Consider the following 17296-nt stretch of genomic DNA (forward strand, 5'->3'; position numbering starts at 1 on the left):
CTCATCCTTCTGTACCTTTCTGGGTGTAGCCCTGGGCAAAATAAAGATCCCAAACTAGAAGTTCTTCATCCTTCCCCGCCCCAAGAATCCACACACTGACAATCTAATGTTGACTCTGTAAACTGTATTAAGTACCCCCTGTGTGTCAGGCCCTGTGCCTGGGGATACAAAAAAAAGTGACGGGGGTGGGGGAGACAGCCCCTGACTTTGAGGGGCTCACAATCTAATGGGAGAGACAACATGCAAACAAATTCTGTATGAACAAGTTATATACGGGATTGATAGGAAATAATCAGTAGAGGGAAGGTGCAGGAATTGGGGCTGACACGTGAAGGGGTCAGATGAGTCTTTTTTTACATGCCTACATGTGCGTGTGTTTGTGTGTCTGTGTAAGATGCCCTGTAGATAGATGATGAAATATCTAGCAGGGGAAAATGTCGGCCAGGATTTTTAACTAATGATACCACAATGACTGATTATTAGGTTTTTTGATGCCATTGTAATATTGGTCTAATTAGATTCTGAAGTTTTTACCTTCCCTTTTTAAAACTGAGTGAGACTCAACTCCTTTGTTTTCTTTTAAGAGTAGGTGTTCTTTTCCAAGCTGCATATGACCTATGGATTTCTGCAGTTCATATGTGTAGATCGAGAATGTGTAAGTCACATAAAGACAAATATGCCCCTTGTTTTGGGGCTTGCTGCTTCATTCTCCAGTGTGACTGGCAGATTGCTTCCTCTCTGACCCTTTTTTAAACACAATGCTGTATCTGGCCTTTGTGGTCATGAGCCTGCTGACGTTGAAGGGTGCACGTCATCTCCAGCCTAATGGATGAATTGGTAACAAAGGTTTAACATCTATCCATATAGAAATCTATCTTCTTTGGCCATTTTTTTTTTCTGAAAAAGAAACACATACATTACCTACTCTGAATAAACCAGAGAAGAGGGACAGGGCCCATTGGCTAAGCGGCATTATTCATCTTTCTAAAGAGCCAGAAAAGAGCATGTTCAGGAAGCCCCCTCTAGTTTTTAAATGGCAATCATAACAGAATGTTCTAACAGGTTTGGGGAGTGCCTTTTATGGATCTCTAGTGTGTGTATGCTGGACCCATTTAAAAAATGCAACATTCTTTAAATGGAATAAATGATGTTTGCCAGGATTGATTTCCGCATGTATCAAAATGCTCAAAAAATTAGACTGGGAGAACCAAGGGGCGACAGCACTGTACTGTTAGGGAAGGTGATAGATGGGCCTCGTTGCTTAACGGACAACTTTATTTAGGATCTCATTGCAACAGCTGCTTCCTCTATGTGTCTGTGTGTATTGTGAGCCCCTTTCCCATCATTAAGTAATGCAAATGTGAACCCCTCCATCTGTGGGGAGACAGACCTCTTTTGGGCATAAGAAACAAGTCTATCATCAAATTGCATAAAGCTCTTATTGCTTGCCACATTTCCATTGTTCTTTGAAGAAGCCTTTGTTTCCATGGCTCTAAGCTGGAATTGCTGGAGAGGATGAGTCCTCCCTCCCTCCAAATATTCCTTCTGATCAGTTAGTAGTCCAAAAAGAAATGGGAGCTGACATTCTCAGTTGATGTGCTCCATTCGATGCTTTCTCCTCCTTCATAATAAACATGGACTTCTCAGTGAGGGAGTGCTTCACCCCCCCCCCTTCCCCTTGTTTTGTTCAGATCCCCACTCTCACTGCTCTCCCCCTTCTTCCTGAGAAACTGTTTCATCCAAAGACACCTACTTAGCAGAGAGGAAAAAACAAACCAGACCAAACCCTCGCCGTCAAGGAGCCGAGCTATACAAGACTCCAGTAATTGCTTTTCGAAAATATAATAGGGACATCAGAGCTTGGCAGCTGTATTAGGTGGAAACCATGTGTTTGGCTGTGGGTGGGTGTGTGGGCGGCTGGCTGTGTGGGTGTCTGTTCAAGTTGCCGTATGAACATCCTGGATTAACCTATTCTAGCCAGTCACCTAGCTTACTCTAAGGGATATGTGAAGTGTGTGTATACCTATGCATAGAGTAAATATGTGCGTACTTAGACACCATTATAAATACACACGCACATGCAGAGGTACATTATAAATCTACATATCCACAGGTACATGGTAAAGGCATACACATAGGCATATTGTAAGTATATGTGCACACACATATAGGCATGCACATCTGCATACATTGTGAACATACAGGTCCCCCTGTGCATATTGCAGATGTCCATCTGGGCATACTTGTGCACATTATAAGCATATGGGCTTACTTGGGCATGTTGTAAACATATGGGTACACATAGGTGTGTTGTAAATATTTGAGCACATAGGAATAATGGAAATGTACAGGCACACAAATATACATATGGACACACTTTTGCATGTTTAAACATACAGGCATACTTGTGCATGTTGTAAATATATAGGTACACATGGGTACATTGTAAATATATACCTATGGGACAGCTAGGTGATGCTGCAGCGGATAGAGTGCTGGGCCTGGAGTAAGGAAGACTCATCTTCCTGAGTTCAAATCTGGCCTCAGACACTTACTAGTTGTATGACCCTAGGCAAATCACTTCACCCAATTGACCTCAGTTTCCTCACCTGTAAAATGAGCTGGAGAAGAAAATGGTAAACGACTCTAGTATCTTTGCCAAGAAAACTCCAAATGGGATCACAAAGAGTTGGACATGACTAAAAACAACTGCGCAACAATATATGCCTACTTGTGTGGTCAATCAGCAAGCATTTATTAAGTGCTTATTTACTATGTGCCAGGCATGTTCTGAGCACTAGGAATACAAAGAAGGGCAACAACAGTCCCTGCCCTCAAGGAGCTCCCAGTATAATGGGGGAGACAACATGCAAACAACTATGTATAAACAAGAGATAAACAGGATAAATAGGATAATCACAGAAGGAAGCACTAGCGTTAAAGGAGACAGGGAAAGGCTTCCTGCAGAAGGTGGGATTTTAGCTAAGATTTGAAGGAAGCCAGGAAAGCTAGGAGCCAGAGACAAAGAGAGAGCAAGCATTCCAAATATGGAGGACAGCCATTGAAAATGCATGGAGTAGGGGCAGCTAGGTGGCGCTGTAGTGGATAAAGCACTGGCCCTGGAGTCAGGAGGACCTGAGTTCAAATCTGGCCTCAGACACTTAACACTTACTGTCTGTGTGACCCTGAGCAAGTCACTTAACCCCGATTGCCTCCCCAAAAACAAACAAAAAAAAGAAGAAAATGCATGGAGTAGGAACAGCTAGGTGGTGCTGTAGTGGATAAAGCACCGGCCCTGGAGTCAGGAGGACCTGAGTTCAAATCCGGCCTCACACTTAACACTTACTGGCTGTGTGACCCTGAGCAAGTCACTTAACCCCAATTGCCTCACCAAAAACAAAAAAAAAGAAGAAAATGCATGGAGTAGGGAGACAGTGTTTTGTGCTATGATCAGCATGGAGGCCAGTTTCACTGGGTCCTGGATTACTGGAAAGGTAGGAAGGGGCCAAGTTAAGAAGGATTTTATATTTGATCCTGGAAGTAATTGGGGGAGTTCATTGAATGGAGGAGGAGTTGACACGATCACACCTGTGTTTTAGGAAGATCACTTTGGTGGCTGAGTGAAGGATGGACTAGAGTGGGGAGAGATTTGAGGAAGGGAGACCATCAGTCTAGAGCTGGAAGGAACTTCAGAGTTCATCAAGTCCAACCTCTTCATTTTACAGGGGAGGGAACTGAGGCCCAGAGAAGGGAAGGGACAGATTTAAGGTCACACAGAAAATCCTTGATTTAGAGTTGGAAGGGCCTTAGAGACCAGCCAGTCTGAGCCCCTCCTAGTACACGTGTAGAAGCTGAGGTTCAGAGAGTTTAAATGACCTGTCCAGGGTTACACAGGTGGTGTCAGAAGCAGGATTTGAACCCAAAGGAGCCTCCCTTTGTAAAAGGGGAAAAAATAATTAAGCCAACCCCCATTCACATCATGGTGTCTGAAAGCAGATTCACAAACATTCCATACCCGAGGTCCTCTTCCTTTCCTTGAAAGGAGGCAGATGCATCCCTCTTCTCTTTTCCCAGGCCAAGATTTGTCATTTTAATAGCATGGCATTAATTTTTGTTCTTTTCATTTGAATAGTCATAGTCTATGTTGTTTTCCTGTTTCTTCTGACTTCCCTTGATATCATTCCATGCTCATGGTAATAAATACCTAGAAACAATTCTCCCATTAAGGGAGAATTCCTAAATAAACCTTGGCATATGAATATAATGGAATATTATTGCTCCAAAACACTTAACAAATGCATGGAGTTTGGAAAAGCATGGGGAGAGGGGAGGCTCTGAGAGAGATTTGAAGGAAACGGCTGTTAATGTAATAAAGATGACAGCTCTCCCAAATAGATGATTTTATGCCATATCAGTCATAATACATTGGTATTTAGATAAAATAATAAAACTACCATGGAAGAAGAGCAAAAGGACAAGACCATCAAGGAAAATTGAGGGAGGAAAAGGAAGTGGAACTGGCACCAATCTCTCAAATTATTTACAAATCAGTAATCACAAAAACTATTGTACTGGGTAGGAATTTTTATTTATTTTTTTATTTTTGCCGGGCAATGGGGTTAAGTGACTTGCCCAGGGTCACACAGCTAATAAGTGTCAAGTGTCTGAGGCCGGATTTGAACTCAGGGACTCCTGAATCCAGGGCCAGTGCTTTGTCCACTACGCCACCTAGCCGCTCCCTGGGTAGGAATTTTGAAAAAGATCCGTGGAACAGATGGGGTAATCATGATGAAGAACCAAATATACACAGTGGACTATCATTTTATAAAGCTAAGGTCACAAAACACTGGGAAATGAAATGTGATTTGACAAAACCCAATGACAACATTGGAAAACAGTTTGGCAAAAATAGAAGTAGACCCACATCTCATACCTCATAATAAATTCTAAATAGCTCTTTGATTTAAATGTTTAAAAAATCATCATACAATGACAGGATAATGAAATGTTATACCTTTTAACTGTGGAGAAGTTTAAAAAAATTAGACATTTATGATTTAGAGGGAATTATACAGGATAAGATAGATGAATTTAGTTGTATAAAATTAAGCTTTCATGCAACAAAAAGAGATGCATCGAGAGTGAAAAGGAAAGAAATGGAGTAGGAAAAAATCTTTGCAGTAATGTCACTTTAGAAAGCCTAACAACCCAAATTTATAAGTAGTTGACTCAAGTATATGAGAATAAAAAACATTCTCTAATACATCAATGACCAAAAGACAAGTATAGTTCTGAAAAGAAGAAAAGTTATCAGTAACCATATGATTTAAATCCTCTAGTAATCATAATGAGCCTTAGAGCCACCTAGCCCAATCTATAGCTAAACAAATAAGAATCCTCTCTTGACTCTCTGTTTCTGTCTCTTTCTGCTTCCCAACCCCCTCCCTCTCTTTTTCTCCATGTATATATGTATGTGTATAGTTCTATATCTCTGACATGTGGTTCAAGTCTTTGTTGGATGGTCTCCACTGAGGAGCATCCCACTAACTCTTTTTTTTTTTTCATTCTTTTTTTTTTTTCAGGGCAATGAGGGTTAAGTGACTTGCCCAGGGTCACACAGCTAGTTAAGTGTCAAGTGTTTGAGGCTGGATTTGAACTCTGGTCCTCCTGAATCCAAGGCCAGTGCTTTATCCACTGCGCCACCTAGCTGCACCCCCCCCCACTAACTCTTGAGGCAGCTCACTCCACTTTGGGACAACTCTTCATTCTTGGGAAGTGTTTCCATATAGTGAATTGATAGCTCCCTATTAATGCCCTATAGGAAATATCAGTTACTCAGGGAAATGCTAATTCTAACAAGTCTGAGCTCACCTAGGAACAATCTTGGAGATGGAAGGGACCTTAAACTTAGTATTGTTTCCCATCTCTATGTTTTTGTTTAAGCTGCCCTCGATACCTTGAATGCATTCCTTCTCAGTCCCACTGCCAGAGTCCTTTTCTTCTTTTAAGGGCCCAACGTAAGTCCAGGTACCATCTCCTCTATGAAGTTTCCACGAGTAGTACAGTGGATAGATGCAAGACCTGAGTTCAAATCCAGCCTCAGACACTTACTAGCTGTGTGATCCTGGGCAAGTCACTAAACCTCTATTCACCTCAGTTTCCACATCTATAGAATGGGAATAATAATAGCACCTACCTGACAGTCTTGTTGTGAGGATAAAATGAGATAATACTTGTTTGAGTGTTTTAATAAATGCTTACTATTATCATTATTCCAAAATTTCATCACTTTTTTGTGCCCTTTCTAAATTACCTCCTGTTGACTTTTCTGTATAGATATTGTATCTCTAAGTAGTTGTTAGCTCCCTGAGAGCAAGGCAGCCTCAGTTTTGTCTTTTATATCCTGAGCACCAGAGTGCTTTGTGCATAGACATGAGAAGTAAACCCTACTTGACCAAGAATACAAGTAGTTGTTTAGCCTTCACTTGAACACTCCAAATCAGGGGGAACCCACTGGCTCCCGAGGTAGCCTATTATTCCACTTTTGCAGAGAAGACTTTCCTTACATTAAACCTTTTTGCAACTTCTCCCTATGGTTTAATCCCTGTAGTTTAATGCACTCCCTGTAGTATAATCCCTTTTCCACATGGCAGCCCTTCAGGTGCTTGAAGACTGTTATTATCCTCCTTCCCCATCCTATCATCTCTTCTCTTAGTTAAAAGTCACTAGCTCATTCAGCAGATCATCACATGACCTAATCTCAAGGCCCCTTAAGATCCTGTTTGCTTTGAAAGACTTTAGGATTCTGCGGAAATTGAGGAAATGCCCATCAATTGGGGAATGGCTAAACAAGCTGTGATGTATGATTGTAATGGAATACTATTTTGCCATAAGAAATGATAAACAGGATGATTTCAGGAAAACCTGGAAAAGCTTATATGAATTGATGCAAAATGAAGTGAGCAGAACCAGGAGAACATTGTACACAGTAATAGCAATACTGTGGGATGATTAACTGTGATAGACTTAGCTACTCTCAACAGTTCAAAGATCTAAGACAATTCCAAAGGATTCATGATAAAAAAATACTTATCCACCTCCAGAAAAAGAACCGATAAAGTCTGAATGCATATTGAAGCCTACTATTTTTCACTTTCTTTATCTTTTTCTTGTTCCTTTTCTGGTCTGTGTTTTCTTTCACAATGTGACTAACATAGAAATATGTTTTGCACGATTGTAGATATATAACATGTCAAATTGCTTACCATCTCAGGAAAGGAAGGAGGGAGAGAATTTAGAACTCATAATATTTTAAAAGTTAATTCTAAAAAATGGTTTTTACATGTAATTGGGAAAAATGAAATATTGGCCTTAAAAAAAAAAGACTTTAGGCTTCTGATCACTGCAGTGATACTATCCAGAAGGCTAAGGATGAAATATACCCCTTACCTCTTGCCAGAGAGGTGATAAATTTAAAATGTAGGGAGTAATTTTGACCATAGTATGGGAATTTGTTTTGCTGGTTTCTGCATGTTCATAATGAGGGTTTTCTTTCTTTCTTTCTTTTCTTTGTTCAGTGGGGGTGGGAGTAGGAGGGACATCAGAAATGCATGTAAACTGAATGAATACATGTATTTAGTTTTTAAAGATCCCAGTTGTTTTCCTCAGCATTCTCCATCTTGTTAGTGTCCCTCTTAAAATCTGGTGTCTAAAACTGTCCACAATCTTTCAGGTGTGTCCTGACCAGGGCCAGATGTAGGACGATTGTCCTTTCTCTAGGCCTGAACACCATGTCTACCTTAATGCATCCTTAAGTTGTATTATTTTTTGCAGGTAGTCTCTCACATGGTGGTCTCATTCAGCTTACTGCCACTAAAACCCCTAATTAATTGCTGTTGCTGCTGCTGCTGCATGACAGTTTGGATGTTTTTGTGAATAAAAGAAAAGTTTATCAATTGTTTAATACCAATATTACTTACCTAGCATATGCCGCACTTCAGTAAGCATAACATTGGCAAAATAAGCACAGTTTTCCTATTACATGAATGCATTCACTTAGAAATATGTTAGATCTCGTGCTTCCAAAGAACTCCCCAAAACCAGATGCTCTTGTTGAAGGCATGTGTCTTCTGACTCTCCCATAGTGTTGCAACTTAAATGTTCCCTGTGCTGCTATTCCTCATGACAAAGAATACTGAACTGTCTGGGCCACTGTCTGAGAGCCACGCTGTCCCTTGCTTGTATGGATGAAGTTGACTTTTTTTTAAACCCAGAGATAGAACTTTATATTTAATCTCTGTTTGATGGCATCCCAGATTTTGCCCCCAAACTTTCACTTGTTGAAAGTTTTTTGGAGTCTGACTTTCTTCCACCATGTTAGCTCTCTCTCCCAATTTTGTGTCATCTTTAAATTGGATACCGTGTCATCTATGCCTCCATCAAAGTCATCAATAAAAATGGTTTAAAGCCTAGGATCGGGGCGGCTAGGTGGCGCAGTGGATAGAGCACCGGCCCTGGAGTCAGAAGGACCTGAGTTCAAATCTGGCCTCGGACACTTGACACTTACTAGCTGTGTGACATTGGGCAAGTCACTTAACCCCCATTGCCTCACCAAAAACAAAAACAAAACAAAAAATAAAGCCTAGAATCAAGGGCTGGTCCTGGCTCTAGAAATCTCTTTCCAAGTTGACTGAGTCATTAATGACTACTGTTTGGGACTGGCCAATCAACCAGTAAATATTTATTAAGTTCCTACTCTGTGCCAAGTGCTATGCTAAGTGCTAGGGATACAAAAGAGGCAAAAGATGACCCCTGCCCTCAAAGAGCTTACAATCTAATGGGGGAGATATTAGGCAAGCAAATATGCACAAGCAAGCCACATACAGGATAAATAGGAAATAATTGACAGAGATCAGTAGTCATAATGGAAGAAGGAGAGTGTTCCAGGTATGGGAGACAGTCAGGGAGAAAGCCCAGAGCTGTTTGTGGAACAGCCAAGAGACCAGTGCCACTGGATTGAACGGTACATGGTAGGGAGTAAGATGTAAGAAGACTGGAAAGGTAAGAGTGGACCAGGTTATAAAGGGCTTTGAAGGCCAAACAGAGCCTGAATTTGCAGGATGATTGCATTTGATCCTGGAGGTAATAGGGAGCCACCAGAGTTTATTGAGTGTGGCAGTGGGGGTGTGTGACATGATTAGAAAATCACTTCGACTTACATGAATTGATGCTGAGTGAAATAAGCAGAACCAAGAGAACATTGTACACAGTATCAACAACATTTTGTGATGATCAACTGTTATGGACTTGGCTCTCCTCAGTAATGCAATGATCCAACACAATGACAAAAGACTTATTGTGGAAAATGCTCTCCACATTCAGAGAAAAGAACTATGGAGTCTGAATGCAGACCGAAGCAGACTACTTTAACTTTTGTTGTTCCTTTTTTGTTATTGTTCTTGTTTATTTTTTCTTGTGTTTTTTCCTTTTGTTCTGAGTAGTGTAGAAATATGTTTAACATAATTGTAATGTATAACCTATATCAATTTGCTTATTAAAAAAGAAAAAAAATTGCTTATTGGCCTTGGAAAGGGGAAGGAAGGGATGGTGGGAGAAAAATTTGGAACTCAAAAAGTATATTTACATGTATTTGAGAAAAATGAAATAAATATGTTTTTAAAAAGAAATAAGTATGCATCTATAATACAGGAAGTAAATAAAGAAACTCTTGTACTTTATAATTTCTGCTACTGTGAAAGTTGTCAGGAGAGAATGTCAGAGATTAATAACAAATTTGAAAACTTGTAACAATTGTTAACAAGGGGCAAATCATCACAAAGTTCAATATATAGAAAAAAAAAAGAAAATCACTTTGGTGGCTAAATAGAGGATGGTCTGGAATGGGGGGAGACTTGAGGCAGGCAGACCTGCTAGCAAGGTATTGCAACAGTCTAGGTGTGAGGTGATGTGGGTCTGCACCAGGGTAGAGGCATTGTCAGAGGAGAGAAGGGGGTGTATTTGAGAGATGTTGCAAAGATGAAATCTATAGGCCTTAGAGATAGGGAAGAATCAGGGAAAACTCTTGGGTTGCATGCCTGAACGACTGGGAGGATGGTGTTGCCCTTTATGGTAATAGGGAAGGTTAGAGTGGGGGGAGGGTTTTGGGGAAAAGATGAGTTTAGTTTAAGACATCTTCTGGACTTCAAGTTGGAGATGTTTGAAAGGCAGTTGGAGATGGGAGATTGGAGGAAGGCAGAGAGGTTGGGGCAGGAAAGAGATATGTGAGAATCATCAACATAGAGATGGTGATTAAACCCATTGGAGTGGATGAAATTGCCAAGTGAAGTAGCATAGAGGGAGAAGAGAAGAGGGCCCAGGGTGGAATCCTGGGGGATACCTTTGGTTAGAGGGTATGATCTGGAGGAGGAGCCAGCAAGGGAGGCAGAGAAGGAGCAGTCAGAGAGGTAGGAGGGAGAGAAGAGAGGATCAAGGAAGAGAAGGTATCAGTAGTGTCAAAGCCTGCAGAGAAGTCAAGGAGAATGAGAATTGAGAAGTGGCCATTGGATTTGACGACCAAGAGCTCATTAGTACCTTTGGAGTGAGCAGTTTTTGTGAAGGGGTAATGTGGGAAGCCACAATGTAAGGGGTTAAGAAGAGAGTGGGAGGGGGCAGCTAGGTGGTGCAGTGAATAGAGCACTGGCCCTGGAGTCAGGAGGACCTGAGTTCAAATCTGGCCTCAGACCCTGGGCAAGTCACTTAACCCCAATTGCCTCACCAAAAAAAAAAAAAAAAGAAGAAGAAGAGAGTGGGAGGAGAGAAAGTGGAGCATCCTATCGTAGACAGTTTTCTTGAGGAGTTTAGCTACAAAGGGCCACAAGAGCTATAGGATAAGAGCAAGGATAGAAGGAGCAGATGAGGGTTTTTTCAGGATGAGGGAGACATGGGCATGCTTGTAGACGGTAGTAAATGAGCCAATATTGTAAATAAGTGACAAGTGGGGATGATAGAGGGGGCAATCTGATGGAGGAGATGGGCCGGAATGGGACCACTCGAACAAGTAGAGGGTTTATCTTTAGTAAGGAGTAAGGCCACTTACTTGACCAGTGAGCAGAGGGGAATGAGTGAAGGCTGTGTTAGCAGTAGGGAGCCATGTTTTAGTAAGAGTTAGCAGATGGAAGAAGTGGGAGAGGAAAAGATTTAAGACAAAGGAAAGTTGATTGCTTATGGAACAGGCATTCCGGAGGGCATTCTGGGTGGTTGAGTTGAAACTTCGGAGTATGAGGGTTGAGAGGGAAAGGAGGAATCTGGTGGTGGGGGGTGGGGTAGGAAATGGGTTTTCGATGATGATCTACAGGAGTTCAGAGTCACTTGGATGTGAAGGTGTGTAAATGTTTATCATCAAGTGGAGGGTGACACTCCTCTTCCCAACAAAGGGCTGGAGGCAAGTGCAAAATGAGATGGGGGGCGGCACACAGATGATCAAATGGGAGCCCTCACTTGGCAACTCTTCTTCCCTCCAAAGGCTTCCCAGTTGACTTAAATTATACCACTGCCTAGCCCACAAGGATAGCATGAAAAAGCTATTGTCTCTTCCATTGGAATGGATGCTTCTTGAGGGCAGGAACTATTTCACTTTTGCCTCTGAACCCCTAGTGCTTTACCCAGTGCCTGGCACCTAGTCAGTATCCAGAAATGCTTATGAATTGAGCGATCAGTTAAGACATTGCTGTAGTCTGGTTAAACTATAGCTACCAGTCTAGTAACTATCCAAAGAGGAATCCCGCATCCTTGATGAAACCATGCTGTACATTATATACCAGATATGGAATTTGAACCCAGGACTCCATGTGAAAATCCAAACGCCCATTTTTCAGTTTGGCACTCTTAGGCTACTCAGCCATCATGTCCCAAATAACAGCACCTCATCAAAGTGGTCAAGAAACGCCTTGTACAGATATAGCATGATTTGTTTTGTGTGACTCATCTCTAAGTCAAGGATTCTAGGTACAGAGAGAGATTTGGGATGGGTGGTGGTGGAGGTGGCCAGGCCTGTGATTTCATTGTAGGGAAGGACCCAGCAAGAAACCCTTCTCCACAAAGACAGACCAGCAGCTGGCTTTATCATCACCTTGCAATCATCTAGAGATGTATAGAGCACTGAGAAATTAAGTAACTGGCACAGCTCCATCTGGCCAGTGTACAGGCCAGTAGTAGGACTCAGACCCAGGTCTTCCTGACTACAAAACCAGTCTTCCTTCCTTCCTTCCTTCCTTCCTTCCTTCCTTCCTTCCTTCCTTCCTTCCTTCCTTCCTTCCTTCCTTCCTTCCTTCCTTCCTTTCTTTCTTCCTTCCTTCCCTCCCTCTCTCCTTCCTTCCCTTCCTCCCTCCTCCTTTCTTTCCTTCCTCCTTTCTTCTCTCCTCTCTCCCTTCCCTTCTCTCTTTCTCTTCCTTCCCTTTTCTTTTCTTTCTTTTTTCTTTCTCCCTCCTTTCCTTCCTTCCTCTTTCTTTATCTTCCTTCCTTCCTTCTCCCTCTCTCCTTCTCTCTCCCCTCCCTCCCTTCCTTCTTTCTTTCCCTCCTCTCTCCCTCCTTTCTCCCCTTCCCTCCCTCCTTCTTTCCTTCCTTTCTCTCCCTTCCTTTCTTCTTTCATTCTTTCTTCCTTTTTCTTCCTTCTCTCTTTTTCTCTCTCTCCCCTTCATTCCTCTTTCTTTTTCCCTCCTTCCTCTTTTTTCTTTCTTCCTTTCTTTCTCTTTTCTATTTCTCCCTTCCTTCCTTCCCTCCCTCTCTCCTTCCTTCCTTCCCTTCTTCCATCCTTCTTTCTTTCCTTCCTCCTTTCTTCTCTCCTCTCTCCCTTCCCTTCCTCTCTCTTTCTCTTCCCTTTTCTTTTCTCTCTTTTTTTCTCCCTCCTTTCCTTCCTTCCTTCCCTTCTTCTTTCTTTCCTTCCTCCTTCCTCCTTTCTTCTCTCCTCTCTCCCTTCCCTTCCTCTCTCTTTCTCTTCCTTCCCTTTTCTTTTCTTTCTCTTTTTCTTTCTCCCTCCTTTCCTTCCTTCCTCTTTCTTTATTTTCCTTCCTTCCTTCCCTCCTCCTTCCTTCTCCCTCCCTCCTTCTCTCTCCCCTCCCTCCCTTCCTTTCTCCCTTCCTTCTTTCTTTCCCTCCTCTCTCTCTCCTCTCTCCCCTTCCCTCCCTCCTTCTTTCCTTCCTTTCTCTCTTCCTTTCTTTTGTTCTTTCTTCCTTTCTTTTCTTCCTTCTCTCTTTTTCTCTCTCCCCTTCATTCCTCTTTCTTTTTCCCTCCTTCTTCTTTTTTCTTTCTTCCTTTCTTTCTCTTTTCTATTTCTCCCTTCCTTCTTTCCTTTTCTCCCTTCCCTTCCCTTCTTTTCTCTTTTTATTTTTCTTCCTTCCTTCTCTCTCTACCATTCTTCCTTCCTTCCTTTCTCTCTCCCTTTCTTCCTTTCTTCCACCCTCCCTTTCTTCTTCTCCCTGCTTTCTTTCTTTCTTTTCCTTCCTTCCCTCTCTCCCTTCCCTCCTCTACTTTTTTTAAATCAGGAATTAGTTAAGTACCTGTACTAGGCCCCAGGTACACAGCAGGACAAATCCAAGATAGTCTATGGCCTTGAGCCTCTATTCTCCTATGGGGTAGAAGACTGAGAGGAAGGGAGGAGGGAATACAGACAACACTAATACAGACAGGTCAATAGATGGGGTATACAAGGTAATGAGGAAGGGTCTAGAACCTGGGTGGGTTGGAGTAGGGTTGGAAGGAGGAGGCCTTCCAAGGGCCTGTGAGCTGAGCCAAGGCCAGTTGGGTAGCCGCTGCGCTAATCATTTGGAACTGTCTTATACATTTTTGTTTTTCTTTTCTCTTGTTCTTAATTTCATATGTCAGTAGAAAGTGAAATAGTTTCTTAATTTTTTAAAAAGTGAAACAGATTCAGCCAAGGAAGGATGCTGAAAAGCATCCTCCAGGCCCTCTCCCTTCCCCAATTCATCCTATGCTTTTCCACAGTGTCTGCTAAGGGAAGAGAGGCTGGCTGATGGAGGCAGAATTCTAACCCAACGACAGCTCCCCACTCTGGGCGCTTCACATGGGAACAAATGTTCAAGTGAGATGGAACCTCAAAAGCATTGCCAGGCTTTACAGCGTGCTGGGCACCAAATTGAAGACCGTAGGGGACAGATAGTGTTTTCATTCCTACCGCTGATTTGGAAAGTGAAGGTGTCTGAGCTTAAAATAAAGGGATGATGGGTTCTTGGCCAGGCAAAGAGAGTACACTCTGCAAAGGCTCATTAATAGCCTATTTGCCTAGAGTCTTGTGCAGCCAATTGAGGGGGCTTTTCAACTGAAAAGGAAAGGAAAGGAAGAAAAACGTTATTACATATTGGTAATAAAACCATGTCTATGCACAGATATGCAAAGTATGGGCAATAACTGGGGAGAACTTAAGAGTTCAATCCAAGGGAGTACCTTTGATTTGATTTGTGTCATGGAGACTTGGTAAGACTCATGATTTAGAAATAGGGCTTTGGAAGTGGTGGGTGGGGGATAGGGGCTTGGACCTGCGATTTCATTGGCTTACAGAATTCCCAGGTGAGGAAATTCTCTCTACCAATGCATATTGGCCCTTTCTCAGCAGCTTGTCTGAAAGAGCTCCTTGGACCATTAGGAGGTTGGGACTTGGCCAGGGTCATAGTGTCAGGATGCGTGGGAGGTGGGTCATGATTGTGTCTGGGTATAACGGGCTCTAAGGCCAGTTCTCTGTTCACTGTGCCATGCCCCCAACGTACCCTCCAGAAGAGTATGATCCATCCCAAAGGAGCAGAATGGCTAAGGGGAAGAGGGGGTATTGTGAGGAGGCCGGGAATCCAAGTTGAGGGAGAATAAGGTAGAGAGTGTTTGGGTGGGATCAGGAACGAGGAGAATAGAAGCAAGATTTTCATGGTAGAATACTATAGAGCACTTGGAAAAGAAGTCAGAATTACACACGGAATTTGAGACTCAAAACCTCCTGACCCTGGTAGGAAGGCATGATGCCACAGTAATGGGGACATCTGCTGGAATTCTCTTTCTGTCCAAAGCACAGCAGCTGGTAAATTCGTGATGTAACGATGGATGCTTTTGTCCTTCAGAAGCAGAAGTGGTGACAAGGAGGACTGCTATTCTGGGCTTGACTCAGACCAACATGGAGGCAATGTTTGTCAAAGTAGAAATAACGGGAACATTAGGGGGCAAAATTTCATGATAGAAAAGGCAAGGCAATAATGTGTTATGCACCCCAGGTTTGAGCAGAGTAGCTCTTTGGGAAGGATAGGAACAAAGTGGTTAATAGAGAGTTGAAACAGGAGATAAGTGGGGAGATGGTGAGAGTACCTAGCTGCCCTCAATGTGCCCTCAAGTGCCCTGGATCGTTGGGTATGGAGTCTACACTGGTGCCCTCCATGCTCCAAGACAGGGACCCTAGTCTGATTGATCTCATCCCTGTAGCGAGATCCCTGTGGCCCCTAACCCAGGCGGAGCTAGAGGTGACCCATGGGGGCCAGCTGGGATGGACCTGTCAGGCTGATACGAGCTGACCCTGTCCCACTCGACTCATTCCCTGACCTTTTCCTTCCTCCCTGTTCTCCCCTCACCCCAGTTTCACATCTGAATCTAAAGATACCATGGAGGCTACTCTGGACAGCATCCACTCATCCCCAGGGACTTTCAGGAGGAGGAACAGTCATGTCTAATAATGTTCCCTTTTGTGGGTACACATGCCTTCCTATGGATTTTATGCCTGTGAAAATTGAGGATGGCTCTATCAGCCAAAACCAAACCAAAACCAACCCCCAGCTCTAAACCGCAAACATCAGAAAAACAATTCTAAGGAAGCTCCACATCGAAGTTAGGGGTGCTGGCATCCTGGAGTGATGGCCTCCATTCAGGAGCTATCATCTTCCATAGAGGATTCCATCTGTCTCCCATGCACTCCCAAAGTATCATGCTCTCACAGTCATCTCCTCCCACCAGAGAGACTCTGAGGCAGTCAGGGTGCCGAGACTGATAATGACTCTTGCCTGTGCTTTGCACTGCATTAAATCTATCTTTCTGTCTGTCTGGAGGGAGCACATTGATTCCTGTAACAGTTACCACCCATGGCTTTAGAAACGCTGACAGCCACACCTCCTCCCTCCCAACCCCCTTGAAAGAACCAAGATGAGGGATGGGAGGAAAAACACTCTTTCAAAAAAAAAAAGAAAAGAAACCTCATTCAATTAGGGCTGGAAAGATTCTTTTTTTTCCATGAAAGAATTTTTATTATTTTCCAGTTACATGTGGAGATAGTTTTCAACATTTGTTTTTATAAGATTTCTCCCTCCCCCCTCCCCAAGAAGCAAGCAGTCTGATATAGGTTATATATGTACAATCACATTAAATATATTTCTGCATTAGTCATGCTGTGTAAGAGCAATCAGAGCAAAAAGGAAAAACCTCAAAAAGGAAAAACAACAAAAAAATAGAAATAATATGGTTCAATCTGCATCTAGATTCCATAGTTCTTTTTTTCTGGATTTGGAGAGCATTTTCCATCACAAGTCCTTTGGAACTATCTTGGACCATTGTATTGCTGAGAAGAGTCAAGTCCATCGCAGTTGATCAACACAGTGCTGTTGATACTGTGTACAATGTTCTGGTTCTGCTCATCTCTCAGCATCAGTTCACGTAAGTCCTTCGAGGTTTCTCTGAAACCCGCCTGCTCATTGTTTCTTACAACACAATAGTATTCCATTACATTCATATACCACAACTTGTTTAGCCATTCCCCAGTTGATGGGCATCCCCTCAATTTCCAATTAGGGCTGGGAAGATTCTTGAGAAGCATGGGGGAGCAGCTAGGTGGCGCAGTGGATAGAGCACCGGCCCTGGAATCAGGAGGACCTGAGTTCAAATCTGGCTTCGTACACTTAACACATACTAGCTGTGTGACCCTGGGCAAGTCACTTAACCCCAATTGCCTCAAAAAAAAGAGAGAGAAGCATGGGACTTATTCCCTTCCCTTTCTCTCTTCCCCCAACATCCCCACTTCACCCAGCCTTGTCACCCTCTACACTGGGCCTGGCCTTGGAGCCCACTGCTGCTTGCCTTCCTGAGTCACTGCCATTGCTCCCATCACTCATCTCACCAGTAATATTCTGATTGATTTGGCCATGATTAAAGGGTGTGGTGGGCTTGAAAAAAATCCTCTGCAGCTCAAAGAACTGACACATGGTTGCTGTTACTCTTACTGATCTTTAAAAGATGGAGGGAGGGGCAGCTAGGAGGTGCA

The 17296-nt window shown here is 42.9% G+C and overlaps 1 protein-coding gene across 4 annotated transcripts in view; it reads left to right on the top strand.

The window, feature by feature from the left end:
• TBC1D8B (TBC1 domain family member 8B) overlaps positions 1-17296 on the top strand; it is a 103045-nt gene that overhangs the window by 33836 nt on the left and 51913 nt on the right. The window lies entirely within an intron of this gene.

Source organism: Dromiciops gliroides, chromosome X (assembly GCF_019393635.1).
Source record: "Dromiciops gliroides isolate mDroGli1 chromosome X, mDroGli1.pri, whole genome shotgun sequence".
Taxonomy (NCBI): domain Eukaryota; kingdom Metazoa; phylum Chordata; class Mammalia; order Microbiotheria; family Microbiotheriidae; genus Dromiciops; species Dromiciops gliroides.